Source organism: Chlorocebus sabaeus, chromosome 15 (assembly GCF_047675955.1).
Source record: "Chlorocebus sabaeus isolate Y175 chromosome 15, mChlSab1.0.hap1, whole genome shotgun sequence".
Classification (NCBI taxonomy): domain Eukaryota; kingdom Metazoa; phylum Chordata; class Mammalia; order Primates; family Cercopithecidae; genus Chlorocebus; species Chlorocebus sabaeus.
In genome coordinates, this window is record NC_132918.1 from 19709569 (window position 1) to 19732703 (window position 23135).

Sequence of the window (23135 nt, forward strand, 5' to 3'; positions counted from 1 at the left end):
CCATGTCCTTGATGATGTCTCTGTGTCACCTTCTCACCATCTAACTGTGGTATCACGTGAGCTGATCTGTTTCCCCGGGTTGCTGTTGATTATGTCATTCATAATGAAATCAATAGCATGAGAAAGTGAAGACTATGTCTCTTGCTTCCTCCAGATCCTTAAAATGTTCTTGAAAACAAATCAGGTTACACTGACACGATTCATTTTTCTATAAAGCTACCATGAATTTTTACTCAATGCCTTATGTTTGCTTATAAATTAGTATTCTGGTGATGCATATTTTCACATAACCTTCCCTGACAATGTGACTGTATTTTATTGACTGCAAATTCTACACATATATTCACCTCGTCATCATTTTGATGGAAACAGATAATTAATACAAGTATAAGGTTCAGAATTAAGGAGAAAGGAGTTGCATACCTTGTACTACTCATCCAGGTACTGAGTTTTAAGAACAATATCAATAAATAGAAATATATCTAAAAAGTCAACAAATATGGGAATGGGATTAATAAGAGCGATAAAGGATTATAAGAACAGAAGTTATTTAGATACTTATGGGCTGACTGCTGAGCAAACATGCTTACAGAAGAGGTTTAAAAATAGTGGGCTTTTTTGTTTTTTTTTGTTTTTCTTTTTGAGATGGAGTCTCGCTCTGTCACCCAGGCTGGAGTGCAGTGGTGTGATCTCAGCTCACTGCAAGCTCCGCCTCCCGGGTTCACGCCATTCTCCTGCCTCAGCCTCCCTAGTAGCTGGGACTACAGGCGCCCACCACCACGCCTGGCTAATTTTTTTGTATTTTTTAGGAGAGACGGGGTTTCACCGTGTTAGCCAGGATCGTCTCGATCTCCTGACCTCATGATCCGCCTGCCTCGGCCTCCCAAAGTGCTGGGATTATAGGTGTGAGCCACTGTGCCCAGCCTAAAAAGAGTTTTTAAAAGAACATCTGAACTAGAGATTGCCTCCTGGTTCTCAATGACTATCATGTCCTTTAGCTTGCTTTCTTAAGCAAAATAAAGGGCTTAAGCATACAATGATCTGGAAAGTAGCCATCAGAAATCTGTGCTCAATAGTCCCTGAGACCCCACTCTCCATCCCTGGCTTCTGAATGTGGCTCCTTGTATGACTCAACCACCAGAGAGGTTATGACATTCTTCATGCTTTCTGAAACCATGTTGCTCATGCTTTCTGAAACCATGGTTATTCATCATTGCTGAGAAACTGAACCAGACCAACCACCTAAGGGAGACCCTTTTTTCACCATCACACTGTCAGGGGTAGCCTGCCCAATCAGCCAGGGTCCAGTACTCCTATAAGTCTTTGATAACAGTATCCCAGACCTATGCCAGCTTGCCCCACTACCATTCTACCTGTTTTGTTTCCATTCTCTCAGGATTCAGAAATATAACATACACATTTCCTAAGATTGACTTTATAGCCATACAGTAGAATATTATTCAGTCTTAAAAGGAAATGAAATCCTGGCCGGGCATGGTGGCTCACGCCTGTAATCCCAACACTTTGGGAGGCCAAGGTGGACATATCATCTGTGGTCAGGAGTTTGAGACCAGCTGGCCAACATGGCAAAACCCTGTCTCTACTAAAAATACAAAAAATAGCTGGGCATGGTGGCAGATGCCGGTAATCCCAGCTACTAGGGAGGCTGAGGCAGGAGAATCCCTTGAATTTGGGAGGCAGAGGTTGCAGTGAGCCGAGATCAGACCACTGCGTTCCACCCTGGGTGAGAGAGCAAGACTTCATCTCAAAAAAAAAAAAAAAAAAAGAAATTCTGATACATGCTAAAGGTGGATGAACCCCAAGACATTATACTAAGTGAATAAGTAGACAGAAAATGATAAATATCATATGATTCCATATATATGAGGTACCCAGAGTAATCAAATTCATAGACGAAAAGTAAATAGTAGCCAGGAGCTAGGAGAAGGGGAGAATGAGGAGTTACTGTTTAATGGGTGCAGGTTTTCAGCACAGGATGAAAAAGTTCTGAAGATGCATAGATAGTAGTATCAGTTGCACAACAATGTGAATGAACTTAATGCCACTGACCTGTACACTTAAAAATGGTAAAGATGGTAAATTTTAGGTGTATTTTACCACAATGATTTGACCTGAGCAGCTCAGTCCTTCTATTCTGCCAGAAGGTGATGATGTTTTCTTAGCCCCTGCTGTCTGCTTCAATGTCGGGCAAAAGCAATTTTGAAGAGACAGTTTTCTGGATACCTCTGGGACCTCAGGGCCTTTGAACTTGTGTCTCAGAAGGCCATTCTGCCTGGGATGGTCTTCTTTCTTACACTCACGTAGCTTGCTCCCTCAACCGCCTCAAGTCTCTACTTAAATGAGACTTTTTTGGCCGGGCACGGTGGCTCAAGCCTGTAATCCCAGCACTTTGGGAGGCCGAGACGGGCGGATCACCAGGTCAGGAGATCGAGACTATCCTGGCTAATACGGTGAAACCCCGTCTCTACTAAAAAATACAAAAAAACTAGCCGGGTGAGGTGGCGGGCACCTGTAGTCCCAGCTACTCGGGAGGCTGAGGCAGGAGAATGGCGTAAACCCGGGAGGCGGAACTTGCAGTGAGCTGAGATCCGGCCACTGCACTCCAGCCTGGGTGACAGAGCGAGACTCCGTCTCAAAAAAAAAAAAAAAAAATGAGACTTTTTTTTTTTTTTAAGCATGAGACTAATGATGAGAGTTTAAAATAAGTTTGTTAGGCAGGCAGGGCTCTCAAACCAAATAACTCTACACACACACACACACGTTGCTTTTTAGTTTATAAAATATTTTATGGAAATTGCCTGATTCAAACTGTCTAAATCATGTTCTTGAACCTATATTCCATGAACAATGCCAAGATATTCAAGTGTTAAAGCTGAGTAATTTAAAAAAAAAAAAAATGGGTAACTGTGGTCTTTTCCCTAATTTGAGGTGAGGAGAAAGTGCCAACAGATGACAAATAAATATATTCACATTACCAAATACAGAAAACAAGCATATGGCCATCTTGAGAGATGCAGAAAAATCTTTGGACAAAATTCAACAACCATTCATGATAAAAACCTCTCAGCAAAGTAGGAAACTGATGGTTTCCTCAACCTGATAAGGAACATCTGTGAAAAATCTATAGCTGTGATTATACTTAAGTGTGAAAGACTGACCATTTTACCCCTAAAATTGGAAACAAGGTAAGGATATCTGCCCTTACCACTTCTACTCAACATTTTAGGATAGCCTAGCCCATTCAGTAAGGCAAGAAGATAAAAGAAAGGCATACAGATTAGAAAGGATAAGATAAAACTATTTGTAGATGACATTTATGTATATTGATAATCCTAAGGTACTTACAAAAAACCTACTGGAATTAATAAATGAATTTAGTAAGACCACAGGTCAATTTTTAAAACCACATTGGTATATATAGCAACAAAACTGAAAAATGAAGGAAAATACATCATTTCCAATAGACTCAAAAACATAAAATAAGAATAAATTTTTATAAATTTATAAATTTTTACAAAATGTCAATGCTAAAAGCTACAACACTGCCAAAGAAAACTAAAGACCTTAATAGAGATATGCCATGTTCATGGATAAGAAGATTAATATTATTAACATGTCATCGTCCCCAGATTAGTTGATTCAATGTAGTTCTGATCAAAATCCAGGCCTTTTTCTTTTTTAAAGATATTGACAAGCTGATGCTAAAATGTATATGAAAACACAAAGAGGGTCAGAATAGTCAAAAACAAAGTTGGACAACTTACACTACCTGATTTCAAGACTTATAAATTACAGAACTCAAGACAATGAGCTTAAGAACAAACAGGTTGACAGAAGAGAGTTCAAACCAGTCCACTTGATTTATAAGAAAGTACCAATGCAATTCAATGCAGGAAAGGAAAGTCTTTTCAAAACATTGTGCTGGACTAACTGGATAACCGTATGAAAAAAAAAAAAAGGACCTTAACCCCACTTCAGACCATTAACACAAATTAACTCAGGCGAGATCACAGGCCTAACTATAAAATGTAAGACTCTACAAGGAAAACAAAGGAGAATATGTTTGCAACCTTGGAGCAAAGAATTCTCAAACAAAACACAAAAAGCACCAAATATAAAAGAAAAAAAATTGATAAAGTTAAGTCATTAAAATTAGATTCTTCTGTTCATCATAAGAAAATGAAAAGGCAATAACAGACTGGGAGAAAATGCTTACAACACATATATCTAACAAAAGACTTGTGCCCAGACTACCAGACTACATATATAAAGAGTGCCTACAAATGAATAGCAAAAAGTCAAACTACTCAAACAAAAATGGGCAAAACACTTGAAAAGACATTCCAGAAAGAATATGTACAAATGGTCAATAGCACACAAAAAGGTACTCAACATCATTAGTTATCAGGATAAAGCTAATTAAAATGACAATGACATACAATTTCATCAGAATGACTAAAATCAGAAAGACCAACAATACCAAATATTGGAAAAGATGTAGAGTAACGAGAACTCTCATACACTGCTGTTTGAGGTGTAAAATGGTATATCCCCTTGGAAAATAGTGTGGCATTTCAACATACCCTTATCCTATGATCCAGTACTTCTACTACTAGATATTTACCTAGGAGTAATTAAAACATGTTGGCCAGGCGTAGAGGCTCACGCCTGTAATCCCAACACTTTGGGAGGCCAAGGTGGGCGGATCACTTGAGGTCAGGAGTTCAAGATCAGCCTGGTCAACATTGTGAAACCATGTCTCTCCCAAAAATACAAAAATTAGCCGAGCATGGTGGCGTGCACCTGTAATCCCAGCTACTTAGGAGGCTGAGGCAGGGGATTCACTGGAGCCTGGGAGGTGGAGGTTGCAGTGAGCCGAGAATGTGCCATTACACTCCAGCCTGGGTGACAGAGTGAGACTCCATCTCAAAAACAAAACAAAACATGTCCACAAGACTTGTATAAGGTTCGGCAAGTATTTATTAGATATGAGATTAAAAACACAAACCATAAAAGAAATCAACAACTTAGGCTTCATCAAAATTTAAAACTTTTTTTTTCTTTAAAAGGCACCATTAGGGAAAATGTCATGGGTTTGGGGAAAATATTTTCAAACTATATATTTGTTTTTCATTTTTTTATTTTTTGAGACAGAGTTTCGCCCTGTCTCCCAAGCTGGAGTGCAGTGGTGCGATCCTGGCTCACTGCAACCTCCACCTCCCAGGTTCTTCTTCTGCCTCACCCTCCGGAGTAGGCAATTCTTCTGCCTCAGCCTCCAGAGTAGCTGCAATTACAGGCGCATGCCATCACGCCCACCTAATTTTTGTATTTTTAGTAGAGACGGGGTTTCGCCATGTTGGCCAGGCTGATCTTGAACTCCTGACCTCAGGTGATCTGCTGGCCTCGGCCTCCCAAAGTGCTGGGATTACAGGTGTGAGCCACTGTGCCCAGCCCCAAACCATATATTTTATACAGAATTTGCATCTAGATATATATCTTAAAATTCTTGAACCTCAGTAAGAGGGTGGTGAGAAATAACCCAATTTAAAAATGGGGCAGCACTTTGGGAGGCCGAGGCGGGGGGATCACGAGGTCAGGAGATCGAGACCATCCTGGCGAACACGGTGAAACCTCGTCTCTACTAAAAATACAAAAAAAACTAGCTGAGCGTGGTGATGGGCGCCTGTAGTCCCAGCTGCTCGGGAGGCTAAGGCAGGAGAATGGCGTGAGTCCAGGAGGCGGAGGTTGCAGTGAGCTGAGGTCGCGCCACTGCACTCCAACCTGGGCCATAGAGCCAGACTCCATCTCAAAAAAAAAAGGGGGCAAAAGATGTAACTAGACATGTCGTCGAAGATGATATATATCTCTAACAATATCAATATAGATCAAATATCCAATAAAAAAGAAGACATACAAGTAACTAATAAGCACATGAAAAGGAACTCAACATCATTAGTCATTAGGGAAATGCAAATTAAAACTGCAATGAGACACCATTATATACCCTTTGGAATATCTATAATAAGGACGAGTAACAATTTCAAATGTCAGCAAGAATGTAGAGAACCCTCAAACACTGTTAGTGGGACTCTAACACTGTACAGCCGCTTTTGGAAAATAGTTTGGCAGTTTCTTAAAAAGTTAAACATAAACTTACCACATGACTCCACAATTATACCCATACAAATCTACTCAAGAGAAATGTAAATAAGGTCTATATTAACACTTGTAGATAGCAACATTACCTCGTTCATAGCATCATTATTCCTAACAGCCAAGCCCTGGGAACAATTCAAATGTTCATCAACTGCTGAGTGGATACATAAAATGTAGTATATTTATAAAACTGTATGCTATTCAACAATACAAAGCAGCAAGCTACTGATCCATGCTGCAACACGGATGAACCTCAAAAATGTTGTGCTAAGTGAGAGATGCCTGACACAAAAAACTATATAATCCAAGATTCCTCAAATTTGAAATTTCCCAGACAAGGCAAGAGACAGAAGTTCAATGGTTGTCTGGGGCTAGAGGTGGGAACTGATTGTATACTGGCAGAGAGAAATTTGGGGGTGACAAAAAGTCAAAAACTGGGTTATGGTGATGGCTGCACAAACCTATAAATGACTAAAAACCATAGAATTGTACATAATGAGTAGGTTTTATGGCATATAAATTATACCTCAATAAAGCTGTTTTTTAAAAAAGACTTATACAAGAATATTCATAGCAGCTATTTTTTTTAACAATTTTTTTTTTTTTTTGAGACAGGGTCTCGCTGTTTCGCCCAGGCTGGAGTGCAGTGGCACGATCTCAGCTTACTGCAACCTCTGCCTCCCAGGTTCATGTAATTCTCATGCCTCAGCCTCCCTAGCAGCTGGGATTACAGATGCCTGCCATGATACCCAGCTAATAACAATTTTTTTTTTTTATGGTACAGAATCTTGCTATGTTGCCCAGGCTGGTCTCGAAATCCTGGACTCAAGTGATCTTCCCACCTTGACTTCCCAAAGTGCTGCTATGACAGGTGTGAGCTGCCATGCTCAGCCATGGCAGCTTTATTCACAATAGCCCAAAACTGGAAACAACCCAAGCGATCATCAAAGGAGAATGGCTAAATTAGAGTATATTCAAAGAATGTAATATTAGTTACCAATAAAGAATTACAGAGTCACGCATGTATAAATCTCAAAAGCATTGTGTTGAACAAAAGCAGCCACTTTTGTTTGTCTACTATATATCACAATCCATTTATATGAAGTTGAAGAACAGACAATGCTCATTTATGGTGCTGGAAATCAGAACAGCAAGTGCCTCTGGACTGATTGCAAAGTAGCATGAGAGAACTGCCTGAAGCATGAAAATGTTCTGTGTCTTGACAGGAATGTTGTTTACATAGGTGCATACATTTATCAAAACTAAACACTTAAGATCTGTGCATTTTACTGTATGTACCTCGAAAATTTTTAAATACTTAAAAATGGCCCCCAAAAGACATACTACTGGAAAAATTCAGCATCGATTAATCACATGAATTTTCAGGAGGTACAGCAGTGTGCGTTTCTGTTGCCCATGTCAAATAGTTAATATAAATGGCTAAGAGTTTGATACTCATTTTAAAATGTTTTAATTATGTCATGATACAAACAAAAATACATTTAACATACGTAAATAATGCAACAGAATCAAACTCATTATATATTAATTCACTTATTTACTCCAAAAACTTTTAAGGAGGATGAAAAATGTATTCCAGGCATCAAAGTTCAAATTATGACTTAATCACATATACAATACTGATGTTTCAATTTTTAAAAATTTAATTGTCAACCGGGCACTGTGGCTCGCGCCTGTAATCCCAGCACTTTGGGAAGCTGAGGCAGGTGGATTGCCTGAGGTCGGGAGTTCAAGACCAGCCTGACCAATATGGAGAAACCCCACCTCTACTAAAAATACAAAAAAATTAGGTGGACATGGTGGTGCATGCCTGTAATACCAGCTACTTGGGAGGCTGAGGTAGGAGAATCACTTGAACCTGGCAGGTGAAGGTTATGGTGAGACAAGATCGCGCCATTGTACTCCAGCCTGGGCAACAAGAGCAAAACTCCGTTTTGAAAAAAAAAAAAAAAAAAAAAAATTAGCCGAGCATGGTGGCAGGTGCCTGTAATCCCAGTTACTCAGGAGGCCAAGGCAGGAGAATCACTTGAACCTGGGAGGTGAAGGTTGTGGTGAGCTGAGATCGCGCCATTGCACTCCAGCCTGGCTACAAGAGAAACTCCATCTCAACAACAACAACAACAACAAAAAAGACGAAGAGGAAGAAAATTAGGTGGGTGTGGTGGCAGGCACCTGTAATCCCAGCTACTTGGGAGGCTGAGGCAGGAGAATCACTTAAACCTGAGAGGTGGGAGGTTGCATTGAGCCGAGAACACACCATTGCATTCCAGCCTGGTCAACAAGAGTGAAATTCAGTCTCAAAAAAAAAAAAAAAGAAATTGCTTGAGTGTACCTTTCAGAATAAAGTTTACTTAATATCAGGTTCTTGGTCTGCTGGTGAGAGGAAAGAAGTATTAGAGAACCTAACAGTCTCAGACTCATGAAGCAAAAACAAGCTTGGCAGCAATCAGGTCCAGCACGTTCCAGACTCACCGAGTAGTCATTTCAGGCCTCCACCGCCGGCTCCAGCTCCCAAGCCACTGGAAGATGGGCGCCAGGAGGAAAGGCTAAACTTTGTGGACACACCCTGAGGAAGGCTGCTGCCTGGTCCGTGACATCTACTGTGACAGAGGACTCAGGCCAGGAGGAAAGGAGCACCACCACCATGGGCAGCTTGCCCATCCTTCTGTCACTTCCTTTCCATTCCCCTAGGTCCCCTTAGAGTGACCCTCAGAGTTGGCTCTACACCAGCCCTGGAGGTGTGATGCGAATGAGGCATGACCCTGCTCCCTGGAGCTGTCTACAGACCACACTACCCAGTGTCTGGGAGGGCACAATGTCAGGGCACTTCCTATACTCCTGGGGCATTTAAGGAGGGTTTAAAATGTTCATGCCTTTTGACCCAGTGTCTGCACTCTGGTAATTCATCATAAGAAAATAATCTGGGTTGAAGGAAATAATTACTGCGTAAATTCGGCATACTTGTAATAGCCCACAGTACACCCTCCCCTGTCTCCAAAAGAACCAAAACAACTTAATTTCTAACATTAGGGAATGAGTCAAATGAATTATGAGACAGTCATAAGATGGACTACCACCTGCAGCCATGAAAGATAAAATTTGTTATTATCGAGAGAAAAACTAAGTAACAGGAAAATGCTGATGGTATTATGTTAAATGACAGATGCAAGATAAAGCTGTGTGTAGCAGGGCTTCTCACAGGGGGATGAGATGGGATACTGCTGATCCCTGAACCGGTGTTACTGAGGGGAGCCTGCTGTTGTCCTTAGATGGTCTTACGTTAAGGGAGATACGAGGATGCAAACCAGTGGTACATCCCAATATCAGGGAAATAGGAAAAATGTATGGAAATAGGAAAAATGTAGGAAATAGACACAGTGGTACATCCTAATATCAGGGAAATAGGAAAAATTGTATGTATATTCACAGATCAGAGGTAATTAATGCCAGCCCACCATAACTGGTAAGGTGGTGGCCTCGGGGACTAAGACTTCTGAAACTTGAATATGGATCTTGTTAAAAGACAGATTCTGATTCAATATGTCTGGGGCGAGCCTGAGATTTTGCATTTCTAACAAGCTCCCAGGTGATGCCATGCTGCCAGCGCACAGGCCACGCCACGGATGGAGCAAGCCTGAAGAGGACACGTATCCTGGAGGGGTAGAACCCGATTACACGAACAGCAACTGGTTGGTGAGAATAGAGGTACAGGTTTACTTTTTACACTGTCCTGTATCTTCCACAATACAAATTTGTTGCTTTTGTGATAAGAAAGAAAACTTTCCATGTTGAAAACCTTTGACTCAGTAATTATTTTTATAGGAATCCATCTCAAATAATGTGAAATGGGCTCCAAGGTTTATGTGCATTCAAACTGGAATGATGTACAACATCACAAAATGAGCAACGACTTAGTTCTCTAATATTTTAAGAGAATGGCTAAAAAAGACTAAAACAGCATGCAGTCATTAAAAATATTTATACAGACATAGGGGAATACAATGATATTTTTATTTAAAAAAAATTTTAATAGCTTTAGGTGTACAAGTGGGTTTGTTACATAGATGAACTGTATAGTGGTAAAGTCTAGGATTTTAGAGTACTCATCACCCAGGTAGTGTACATTGTACCTAATAGGTTGTTTTTCATCCCTCATCCCCTTCCCATCCTCCCCTTCTGAGTCTCCATAGTGCATTATATCACTCTGTATGCCTCTGTGTACCCATAGCTTAGCTTCCACTTACTTATAAGTGAGAACATACGGCATTTCGTTTTCGATTCCTGAGTTACTTCACTTAGAATAATGGCCTTCATGGGCGTGGTAGCTCACACCTGTAATCCCAGTACTTTGGGAGGCCGAGGCGGATGGATCACCTGAGGTCAGGAGATCGAGACCAGCCTGGCCAACATGGTGAAACCCTGCTCTACAAAAATTATCTGGACATGATGGCGGGTGCCTGCAATCCCAGCTACTCGGGAGGCTGAGGCAGGAGAATCGCTTGGGAGGTGGAGGTTACAGTGAGCCGACATTGGGCCACTGCATTCCAACCTGGGTGACTGAGCAAGACTCCATCTCAAAAAAAAAAAAGAATAATGGCCTTCAGTTCCATCCAAGTTGCTGCAAAAGACATTATTTTGTTCTTTTTATAGCTGACTAGTATTCCATGGTGTGTGTGTGTGTATATGTGATGTGTGTGTATATATATCACATTTTCTTTATCCACTCATTGGTTGATGGACACTTAGGTTGATTCCATATCTTTGCAATTGTGAATTGTGCTATGATTAACATATGCATGCAGGTATCTTTTTGATATCATCATAATGATAAACTGTAATCATAGTATGGCAACTATGTTAAAATTCTAACATAAAATGAATTGTTTATAAAATGTTAAAATTTTTTAAATTTCTAAAAAACCAAAGTAAAACAAAATAGAAAGGAAATATACCCAAATATCAATGCCTTCAGATCCTTGGATTGCGGGTCATAAAAGACTCCTCCCTTTAAACCTTTCAGAATACAGTAAAGTTGAAGGCAGGCAGGATCAGGAGGCAAGGGCAGCAATGGAAAGCCGCAGAGGCCATGGGAAGAAGGGAAAACCTCGCAGGGGTTGAGCAGGAGAGTGCAGGCTGGGGGCCCATCCACTGAGGATGCGGTGAGGGTGTAGTGGGTATATACTTCTCACCGGAACACCCGGCTGGAGCGCAGGAGAAGGACGAAGGGTTAGGTGAAGGTAGAATGGACTCTGAAGCTTTGGGTCTGCACCTGGGGCAGGAGGGAGAATCCAAAGCCTACTGCCTGTCTTCTTCCCACCTGTCCCTGCTGGAGGGGACTGGGCAAGGGCTATCAACAGGGGGGACCTCTGCCCTGCTGCTTGGAGGGGAATCACTGGCCCTCCATTCAGCTTCTCTGGACACCATGGATGCCTTCAGCTTCCCAGGAACACCTTAGCTATCAATCTCTAAAGGGCTCCCTCCTCAGAATTACTTATGGGCATAAAGAATCAGAACTCATGTTACCTCTCTGATAAAGTAAAATGAAGGCCATTCCATGTTCTCATTTCTGGCCTGAACCTGGGTTCACTTCTGTACCTCTCCTGACAGGCAGCCAAAAGGCAATAGAAACAAATGTAAACAAACAGAAACCTGCATTGCTAGTTTAAAGATCAAACCAGATGGTCCTTTTAAGAACTACAAAATATTAAATAAACACTAGTTAACAGCATCTATATTATTTTTCCAAGTTAAAGAGTAAGCCTCTCAATGAATGTATCCGTTCTGTGATTTTACTACTAAGGTGCAAGTCAGGCATTGTACTTCACTGTACAATATGAATTCCTCTGTCAGGATTTCATAAAATGTTGTTAGCCCCTCACAACATTCCTATTAGATATGCTTATTCCCAGGTGACAGAAGAGGCACTGGCTGCCCAGAAGACCTAGCCTTAAACCCCTGCCAGGCAGTGGCACAGCCGAGGCTGGGACTCCTGTGTCGCAGCTAACACCAGTCCGCTCTCTCGTAAGGGAGTGGAGTTTGTATCCACGCGAATGCTAGGGGATTCCAACTCCTTTCCACAGTCAGTCACAGATTAAAAAAGGAGATTTTAATCCCCGAACAACAAAGCCAAAGCCTTGGTTCAAAGCCACAAGCTGTGGCCCAGTTCTCACCAATTCCAAAGCTGCTGCTGCACCAAACACCCTGTTAGCATTCGTCATGGAGAACATTTCCCTACGGCCACGTGGCAACCCAGATGCGCAGCCCATGGCTCACTCCACGAACAGAGGTCAGAGCTCAGATGCATTTCTTCCCTGTGGTCTTTCTTCTAACATTATGTGGGGGAAATTCTCCCCAGTAAAACTGAAAGTAAAGGAAGCAGGGCTCTAACAACAACAACAACAATAATAGCTAACCCACAGTCCATCCTGCTCCATGCCAGGCACTGCTACAAGCACTTGACGTGCCGGTGAATCCTCGCAGCCCTAGGACGTAGGTACTGTTATTACTCCTAGCTTACACAGGGGAAACTGAGGGACAAAGAGGTTTTAAAAAATGAGGTCACACAGGTGGCGGAAGAACCAGAAATGAAACCCAGGGATCTGGCTGAGTCCATACTCAGACTGCTCGGCCTCTCCCTGTTGGCTCTGGCTAATAACCAATTACCCCACTCTTCCTTGACATGGGGGGTTCATCGTCACCTGAGGGAACACACACCGACAAACCTGATTCCAGAGTTATCCAGAAAGGATCCCCTCAAGCAGCGGGTTCGGCATTCATAAAACTTGTGGGCCTCTGAACTTACTTTTTCTTTCTCTCTCTCTCTCTTTTTTTTTTTTTGAGACAGAATCTCGCTCTGTCGCCCAGGCTGGAGTGCAGTGGCATGATCTCAGCTCACTGCAACCTCCGCCTCCCCGTTCAAGCGATTCTTCTGCTTCAGCCTCCCAAGTAGCTGGGACTACAGGTGAGCGCCACCACGTCTGGCTAATTTTTTTTTTTTTTTTTTTTTGGTATTTTTAGTAGAGACAGGGTTTCACTGTGTTAGCCAGGATGGTCTACATTTCCTGACCTCATGATCCACCCACCTCAGCCTCCCAAAGTGCTGAGATTACAGGTGTGAGCCACCACGCCCGGTCTGAACTCACTTCTTTTGGCCAAAACAAGTTGTTCCACTTGGAGCCTTTGTTTATTCTGTGTCCGTTTACACACACACCTAGACTGACAACTCGAGTGACAAAGGCCCACAACAGCACCTCAGATTTCCTCAAAGCCACCCAACAAGGTTCACTCTTGTGCCATTTCCTCTTTTCGTTCTCCTCCACAGCACACACACAGGGGAAGAAAATGCAGAACTCAGGGGAAGGAAACAAAGATCTAAAGAGAAACTTCAACGGTCATGAAACTCCAGCTATTCACAGAGGCGAGAGTTTGCCCCATGACCCTTAACCGAAAGTTTGAAGGCAAGGAAATTAAGCCACCCTTGGACTTCCGCCACAGAAACCCCTTGAAGGCTGCACTATGCGGGCGCCTCAGCTCCTCATCCCTGTAGAGCCTTCTGGGGGTGCTGTGTCTAAGCAGCGTGTAGAAGTGGACTTGTCATCAGCAGGAGAGTGGTGGGCAGAGAAGGATGGGGGAGAGGGGCCCTTTGCAAGTCCTAGGAACCCCTCAGAGTGGCTGGGGTCCAGTTCAAAGCAGCTACAGAGAGCTGACACACAACCTCAGGATCCACATGGGTCCCAGAGTCAGGCTGTTTAAAGGGGAAGGGTTAAAGGGCTTTTTTGTGCCCTATCCTGGCAGGACACCCTGGGGAACCCCCAAGGTGTACAAGACCCACCTGCCTACTCACAAAGACCCAATGGTGTGGGAGTTTGGAGCCATTCCTTTTCCCTACTGAGGCCTGCCCACACCTCCTCCATTCTTGTCAAACCGCAGGGGGTAGCAAACAAGTTCCTTGTGAGAAAAATAGACAGCATGGGAGAAAAATGACAACACAACTTGTATTTGTCTGACAGAGAAGCACTGGAACTAAATACAAGACTCTCATTTCCTCAAGGGAATATGATCTTTCCCATTTTTCTTTTCTTTTCTTTTCTTTTTTTGAGATGGAGTTTCACTCTTGTTCCCCAGGCTGGAGTGCAATGGCGCAATCTCGGCTGACTGCAACCTCCGCTCCCTGAGTTCAAGTGATTCTCCAGCCTCAGCCTCCCAAGTGGCATATGCCACCACGTCAGGCTAATTTTGTATTTTTAGTAGAGATGGGGTTTCTCCACGTTGGTCAGGCTGGTCTCGAACTCCCGACCTCAGGTGATCCCCACACCTCGGCCTCCCAAAGTGTCTTTCCCATTTTTTTTTGCAACAAGAGCCTCTCAACCTATATTTTGTTATTCCATTTGGGGTAGAAACACACACATAGAAAGATTTCTTACCATAAAAAAAAAAAAAGTGCAATCTCAGGGCTGGGGACTACTTTAGGGATTGCTGGGGGCTGAGGGGACTGGTCTGTACTACACTTCCTTAAAGAGGCAGCTGCTCTAGTATTGCCTTTGGGAATCGTTAGGGCAGAATATTTGACATTTCCCAATTTTCAACACTGACTCAGTGATTTTTTTAAGCTCCATGCTGGCCCGACAGAACATGTGTTGGTCAGATGTGAGCCATGCCTCCCGCCTGTCACCAGGACAGTAGGGTGTGGTAAGAAGACAGTTTGCCTAGACTACCCAATTCTTGGGCATGTTGCTCTGCTTCCTGCTCAAGGTATTGTGAAACTGCCAGAAATAATATAAACTGTCAAATCTGACGGAGCTGAGTTTCCATCTTAGCTCTACCTTTACTAGCTACAAGACCTCAGGCAAAAACTATTAACCTCTAGCCTCAACTTCCATTTGCAGAATGGGCTGATAATACCCAACCTAGAGGCATCTGTCAGAATTAAAAACGTGTGGGCCGGGCATGGTGGCTCATACCTGTAATCCCAGCACTTTGGGAGACTGAGGTGGGTGGATCACCTGAGGTCAAGACTTCGAGACCAGCCTGGCCAACATGGTGAAACCTCGTCTCTACTAACGATACAAAAATTAGCCAGGCATGGTGGCTGGCACCTGTAATCCCAGCTACCCGGGAGGCTGAGGCAGGAGAATTGCTTGAACCCAGGAGGTGGAGGTGGCAGTGAGCCGAGATCATACCATTGCACTCCAGCCTGGGCAACAGAGCGAAAACTCTGTCTTAAAACAAAACAAAAACCAAAAACCTGTGTGAAGACTACCATGAATTCTTTTTTTTTTTTTTTTTAAGAGAGTCTTGCCCTGTTGTCCAGGCTGGCGTGCAATGGTGCAAACATAGCTTATTACAGCCTGGAACTGCTGGGCTCAAGCCATCCTCCCACCTCAGCCACCACACTGGCCAATTTTATTATTATTATTATTATTATTTTTTGTAGAGATGGGGGTCTCACTATGTTGCCTAGGCTGGTCTTGAACTCTTGGCCACAAGCAAACCTTCCTCCCCTCAGCCTCCCAAAGGGCTGGGATTACAGGTGTGAGCCACCACACCCAGCCCATGAACTCTTTTTTTTAGCCAATGAACTCTTGATCAACGTTAAATTTCCTTCCCTATCTCCCTAAAGAAGTGATTTAAAGCAATCTTCTTTAGATTTCTTTTTCGAGGCAATATCTTGCTCTGTCACCCAGGCTGGAGTACAGTGGTGTGATCACGGCTCACTGCAGCCTCGACCTCCCAGACTCACACAATCCTCCCACCTCAGCCTCCTGAGTAACTGGGACTACAGGTGTGTACCACCATATCTGGCTAATTTTTATTTATTTATTTTTATTTTGTGGAGTAAAGGTCTCACTATGTTGCCCAGGCTGACTTCCTTATATTTCAATGTTCCCATCTGTTAAAAACCAAAATTACCCTCTATCACCACTGCTCCGCCTCACAGGATGGGATGAGGTGCTGTACATGAAAGCTAAGTGCTTATGAATCTAGAAGAATACCGTTGACTAGATTGCCAACACCCTTTCCTATCATTTCTAGCCCAACAGGGGAGCAATTTGCTTTTCTAATGCATTTATATCCTTAATAATGCGAATCAGGGCGAAATAGTGTCACATTTGTGGTAAGTCCTTAAAATAGCTATTAGCAATCAACTCTCCAGAGTCCAAATCTACCACCCTCCTACAGAGGAGAGTAAACATTAGTTTGGTCACTAAAGGGCCTGGCAAGTTTCTTTTCTCTTTCCATGCTCTTTTAGGGAACTAGAGAGGAAACTGAGGTATAAAATGAAGTTACGTGACAGTTGTACACTTCTTTTATTCATACCAAGAAAACAGAGCCACAAACCAAACAATTTCACTTCATTTAAGTACCATGATTAATTCACTGTGGTATTTCCCCCTACTATAAGGGGATTTTTGTTGGTTGTCTCATTATTTTCCCATCACAGCAGTGAAATTAGGACATGCTTCAGCATTCCTCAACTGAATCTTAAAACATCTTTACATCCTTTAGATTAGTGAATCTACACGAGCAAGGTCTAGGCTGAGGAGATTCACTGAACACTTCAACTTTTAACTGTCCCAGATCTCATCTCTTTGACTTGTTTTATCCTTAAATCCAAAGGCATTCCATTCAGTTATACTGAAGCTACTAAAAAATGTGGATTTGCCTTTCGGGAATATACCTCCCCTTCCTCCCTCTATTAACTTCAACAGCTCCCTGTCAGAATCACCACTTTTCCAAATTACTGACCAAGCATGACAGAATGAGTAGAAATTATAGGCTAAATCTGGAGAAAAAAAATTTAGAGCAAGCCTGATGAAGATATAGCTATTACTCCTTCCTTACCCTCCTACAAGCATGGTTCTTGAAAAAAATGTGTTAAACGCCATGCAGAACTTTTAGGAGTCAGTGCTTTGCTAAATATTTACATGTCATGATCCCTAAAGCAAACAAGGTAACGATGAAACAGGCAACACAACACAGCAACAAGCAGCCCTCCACTCATTTTGTGCTTTGTTTTTATCATGTACACGTTTTATTGATGCATACAGTGCTTCCAGAAGTGTACATAAATCCTAAGTGTAAACAGACATGTGTGTTCACTACTCTGAACTCTGTTTTTTGATGAGCATAACTTGGAAGGGATTTGGGCAATTAGGCAAAACTGCTAACACACTTTATACAATCCGCCCGACTGGAGGCAATGAACCCCCAGGCTTGCTAATGCCCTTTGTATAAAAAAAGCTGACCTAGCCTCCACCTGCATCAACTTGATCCGCTCAGCTTTGTCACACTCAGCAAACACCCTCTGCCTTCTGAGCAAAATAAATCAGCACCTCCAGTAGGGAGAAAAAAACTTTTTATGACCGAGTCTGGAGAAGCGGCCTTGACACCCAATTTACAAAAAAGGGACTGTGGAAGACCTCGCATCTAAACTCAGCTGCAATACCAAACCTACCTTATGCAAAAAAGCTCCACAGGTGGTGGTGTTCTGTTTAAAGGAAAATGCCAAACACACACAAATACTGAAATAGTGTAAGGACTTCCATAACCATCATCCAGCTTCAACTATTTTTATTTCTGTTTTACTTTAAGTTCTGGGATACATGTGCTGAACGTGTAGGTTTGTTAATAGGTATACACATATACATGTGCCATGGGGGTTTGCTGCACCTATCAACCCGTCATCTAGGTTTTAAGCCCTACATGCATTAGGTATTTGTCCTAATACTCTCCCTCTCCTTTGCCCCCATCCTCCAACAGGCCCTCCCCCCCTGGCATGATGTTCCCCTCCCTGTGTCCATGTGTTCTCTCCAGCTTCAACTATTAACAATCCATGAACAATCTCCTCTCATCTTGTTCCCCTCACTTCTCTGCTAGCATCTAAAACTGAATAATTCTGAAGCAAATCCTAAAGTAGTATTTCAACTTCAGTGTGTGTCTCTACAGGGATTTTTAAAGCCTTAGTCATGATACCATTACCAAAAGTAACTAAACAGAACTATTATAATTTCCTTGATACTATTAAATAATCAGTAGAAATTTCCTTCATCGTCTCCTTGTTTATTTATTTATTTTGAGACGGAGTCTCGCTCTGCCTCCCAGGCTGGAGTGCAGTGGCACGATCTCGGCTTACTGCAATCTCTGCCTTCGGCGTTGAAGTGATTCTCCTACCTCAGCCTTCCCGAGTAGCTGGGATTACAGGCGCGTGCCACCACACCCTGCTAATTTTTGTATTTTTAGTAGAGAAGGGTTTCACCATGTTGGCCAGGCTGGTCTCGAACTCCTGACCTCAGATGATCCACCCACTTCGGCCTCCCAAAGTGCTGGGATTACAGGTGTGAGCCACCGCACTCAGCCATCATCTCCATTTTAAAAAACATTCATCAAATCAGGATCCAACCAACGTCCGCACCTTGTATTGCCACCGAATGTCTCTTAAATCGTTTTGAAATTGCACACAAGGTCCTCCTCCCTGTAATTCTCATACCAGCCAGGCTGATTCCCACTGACAATTTCCAAATAACTATAATAACTCTGTTCTGGAGATATCACAAGTAAGTGCCGGTCTTAGAGCTTGTCAAATGTATACATATATGTTTATATTTATATATAAATGCACAAAGTACACACGAAACCATTTCACTCGAAGCAATAACAATACTGAGAGCTAAACACTCGTTCATATGTCTTGCTATGCTTCTCGACGGGGGTTATCTCTGGGATTTAAGCAACACTTCCCCTTACCGGAGACATTTGCGCAAGTGTAGGACGAAGCCGGAGCGGTTCCTCCCAGCCGAACCTGCCTCCGGAGGTCGGGTAAGTGCGTTCGCCTCCGGACTGCAGGGGGCGGCCCTGCCACCACCTCGAGGCCACCTGCGGAGATGAGAAAGGAGTTTCAGCCGCTGGGTTCTCGGGGGTGGACGCAGGTAATCTAGAGGGAATTTTGAGCCAGCCAGGATGGTCATCCAGGAACCTACCGGGACGCAAAGGCCTCGAAAAACAAACAGCCGGGCAAGGCCCTGGGGCTTAATCCCAGTGGCCTGCGCGGGCGGGGGCTCAGTCCCCAACGCCCGAGGCCAGGGGAGGGGACGCAAAGTTGGCCCCAATGAATGCGCGCGCGTGTGTGTGTGTGTGTGTGTGTGTGTGTGACTGTGTGTGTGACTGTGTGTGTGTGTGTGTGTGTGTGTGTGTGACTATTCACCTCTGGGCGCCAGGAAAGAGCGAAGAGTTGCATACACCCACTTCTGTAACCTTGCTGGGTTTGTCATGCTCAAAAAGCATCTCCCCTGGAGAGAGGGTGGCGAGTCTCTGGGTGTGGGACACGCCCATTCCCCGGACCCCATGCCCTCAAACCCACGACGGACCTCAGTTGCTAAGGCTCCTCTGTAATCCCCATCCCGAAGGTGGGAGGCTCGGGCGTCCGCGCCCTACTCCTGGATCTCTTAAGTAGCAGAGAACCCCCAACCCCTGAGTTCCTGCAAAGGAAATTCCTTCCCCTCCCAGACGCCCTGAGCGCCCGGCCAGGGAGGCCGGGAGCGGCGCGGGGACAGTTGGCCGCCCGGCGGCTGGGACGCCGGTTGCGAGAGCGCTGGGCGCCCTCCACCCGCGTCCGCACTCACCCGAGGATCGATGGTGTCGGCTCCGCAAGGTTGAGGGCCCGGCACCTGCGGCGCCCGTGCCCAGGTGACTGCCCGAGGGAGGGGCGAGGGCCCAGCGCGCTGGCCTGGTCCAGCCCCACCCCGCGCGCTCCCGGGAGGGGCGGGGGAGCACGGCCCCGGGACCCCGCTGCGACCCCGCTGTGGCTCAGCCGGCTCCAGGCCAGGAAATGCGGGCGACAGAGCCGGGCAACCTTTGAGCGCGCACGCCCCGTCCGGGCCCGACGAAACAAGGGCCGGAGGGCGCCGCCTGCCGGCTGGACGGAAAGATATCACGGAGACTGCCACCGCCCGCCGGCTAGGAGGGGGCTGGGTTGAGGCTGGCAGAGGGACCCCCAGGGGTGCGCAGTGCGGGAGCCGCTGGGGGCTTAATGCGACCCCCTTCCTCGTGCCACGTCTTGAGGACCCAGCTCCTGTCCTAGGAGCTCCCCATCTCCCCAGCAGGCAGGGCGAGCGGGGGCCACTGGGTCAAAACTTCTCCTTCCCTTACCTCTGCAAATTTAGACTTGGCAGTTGTCTCCAGATACACAGGGTGGCCAGGCGATGGCTCATGCCTATAATCCTAGCACTTTGGAAGGCCAAGATGGGCGGATCACTTGAGGTCAGGATTTCGAGACCAGCCTGGCCGACATGGTCCACGTTGGTCCCCATCTCTACTAAAAATACAAAAATCAGCCGGGAGTGGTGGCACGCACCTGTAATCCCAGCTATTCGGGAGCCTGGGGCATGAGAATCGCTTGAACCCGGGAGGCAGAGGTTGAGGTGAGCTAAGACCGCACCATTGCACTCCAGCCTGGGCAGCAAGAGCGAGACTCCGTCTCAAAAAAAAAAAAAAAAAGTATACACAGGGTGACAGAACTTGAAACTTGTATGCTTCTAAGCAACCACCTGCAGTGTACTGTGAATTCAGATTTTTAAATAAAAATCTGCAAATATTAAATAGCACATACATTGCATTGCCCTTTTTGTGTCAACAGTGCTAATTTGTTGTCATTCAACAAGTATTTGTTGAGCACCTATGACTTGCTGGTCATTTAAACATTTAAAATATTGAACAATTAGGCTGGCTCAGTAGCTCAAGCCTGTAATCCCAGCACTTTGGGAGATTGAGGCGGGTGGATCACTTGAGGTCAAGAGTTCGAGACCAGCCTGGCCAACATGGTGAAACCCCATCTCTACTAAAAATACAAAAATTAGCCAGGCATGATGGCACATGCCTGTAGTCCCAGCTACTTGTGAGGCTGAGGCAGGAGAATGGCTTGAACAAAGGAGGCAGAGGTTGCAGCAAGATCACGCCATTGCACTCCAGCCCGGGCAACAGAGAGAGGCTTCATCTGAAAAAATAAATAAATAAAATATTGCATAATTTCTTCCTTCTCTTCATGCAGAGCCTTGAACAAGGGGAGTGTTCTGGGCCTCTCAAACTCTCTGAGTGTCATAGCAGTTCAAGATTAGAGATGACCAGGTCCATACACGTTTGTATCTCTCCACAATGTCAGTCTTTTTTTTTTTTTTTTTATGCTATTTCAATCACAAAATCCAGAAGCTAGATGGAGTTCCCAAGGAGACAATTCTCCTTAGTCCTTCCTGCTCACTCTGTAGTCAGAGCACATAGGTTCAAGCCACTCCATAAGTCAGTAAATATTGCAAACCATACATACTAGTATACTTAATCACTATACGAATGTTGTAGATTAAACATTCCACAACAAACAAAGTAATATTTAACATCAAGAGAAAAAAGAGATAGGCGAAAGGGTGAATGAACCAATCCGAAGGGAGTGAAGAAGACATAGGGAGTCCTGGTCTGGGCCTGGTGGTCTTGCAAGGAAGAGTCTTTGATGTGGCAGAGCTTTTGGTGGCAACTTCTGAGTTCTTATCACGAGTGACTGCAAGATGGTGTTAGTGAAGACAGACAAGCTGAAGGCTTGGCTCTTTTACAGTCAGAGGGTCCTCTGGTGAGAACTGATAGTGGATGAGTGTGCTTGTTTGTGTTCTTGTTTAAAACCTGTTCATTAAGCAAAACATCTTATCCTTGTTAGCAAAGTGCCTATGAAATATAAAATGGAGGGTTTTCCTAAGATAGAATTAATTATGTCAAGGGTGGTTTATACACTGAGAGTCTGGACTAGCCTTGGAAGGAACCCAGTAATTGCCTAAGGGTGCAATAAGAACGCTGATATAATTGTGGGTTGCTAGGGAAACTGAGGAGCAGCTTCACCCAGCCTGGAGTGACAGAGAGAATTTCCTGGAGAAGTGCAGAGGCCAACTGAATCACAGGGGACTACCAGGTTCACCAGGATGTGAGGTGCTTCTGCCAAGATTCCACCGTGTGCAAAGTGAGAAGTGGAAAGCCAGGCAGAGAGTGCATGTTCTAATAAGGGAATGGCAAGTGGGTCAGTATACCTGACAGGGAGAAGATGGGAGTTAAGTTAGAGCAGAGGGCATGGGGGCCAAATCATACTCATAACAAAAATAACCATCGTCTATGGAGTGGATAGTATAGAACAGGAGCTGGACATATATCACTTCAAATGAGCCTCACACCAACCCTACAAGGTAGGGTTATTACTCTCCTTTATAGAAGAGGAAAATGAGAGCTGGGCGCGGTGGCTCACACCTGTAATCCCAGCACTTTGGGAGGCTGAGGTGGGCGGACTGCCTGAGGTCAGAAGTTCAAGGCCAGCCTGGCCAACATGGTAAAACCCAGTCTCTACTAAAAATACAAAAATTAGCCAGGCATGGTGGCAGGTGCCTGTAATCCCAGCTACTCAGGAGGCTGAGGCAAGAAAATCGCTTGAACCCAAGAGGCGGAGGTTGCAGTGAACCGAGATCACACCACTGCACTCCAGTCTGGGCGACAAGAGTGAGATTCTGTCTCAAAAAAAAAAAAAAAAAAGAAAAAAGAAAAAAAAAGGAGGGGAAAATGAGACCCAGGAAGGAGAGATATCTTGCTAGTGACAAGGCTGGGATAAGGTAGCTCTGAGCAGCCAGGCTACCCTGTCAATGCCTCTCTCCAGGCAGATCTGGGAGGCTGGATTTATCTTCAAATACTTTCAACATCCCCAAGTGCCTGCCACTCTCCCACCATTTCCTAAGCCCGTGTCAACAACTACCCTGAAGTCCCTCTGTCTGTAGATGATGTGTACTTGGGTCCGCACACTAGACTCCTCCTGAGGGGAACTCTGTCTCAAGGGCTGGTGGAGGAAGTGTGGCAGACAGAGACCTTGGTTGCTCCCCACTGTCCAGTCTTTCCTTCTTCTGTAATAAAGTCATGTGCTG

At 44.4% G+C, this 23135-nt stretch overlaps 1 protein-coding gene across 5 annotated transcripts in view; it reads right to left on the bottom strand.

Annotated features, from left to right (window-relative positions):
- The window catches only part of GPR160 (G protein-coupled receptor 160), a 48802-nt gene extending 28717 nt beyond the window's left edge, over positions 1-20085 (bottom strand). For 3 of the 5 annotated variants that reach the window (XM_073023469.1, XM_073023470.1, XM_073023468.1), the window contains exons 1-2: positions 19818-20085; positions 18943-19071 (exon numbers count right to left, since the gene is read on the bottom strand). The gene's annotated coding sequence lies outside the window, so the exon portion shown is untranslated. The remainder of the gene's footprint in view (positions 1-18942; positions 19072-19817) is intronic. The other 2 variants (XM_007972131.3, XM_073023467.1) reach the window with 2 other exon arrangements.
- Positions 20086-23135: the final 3050 nt, after the last annotated feature.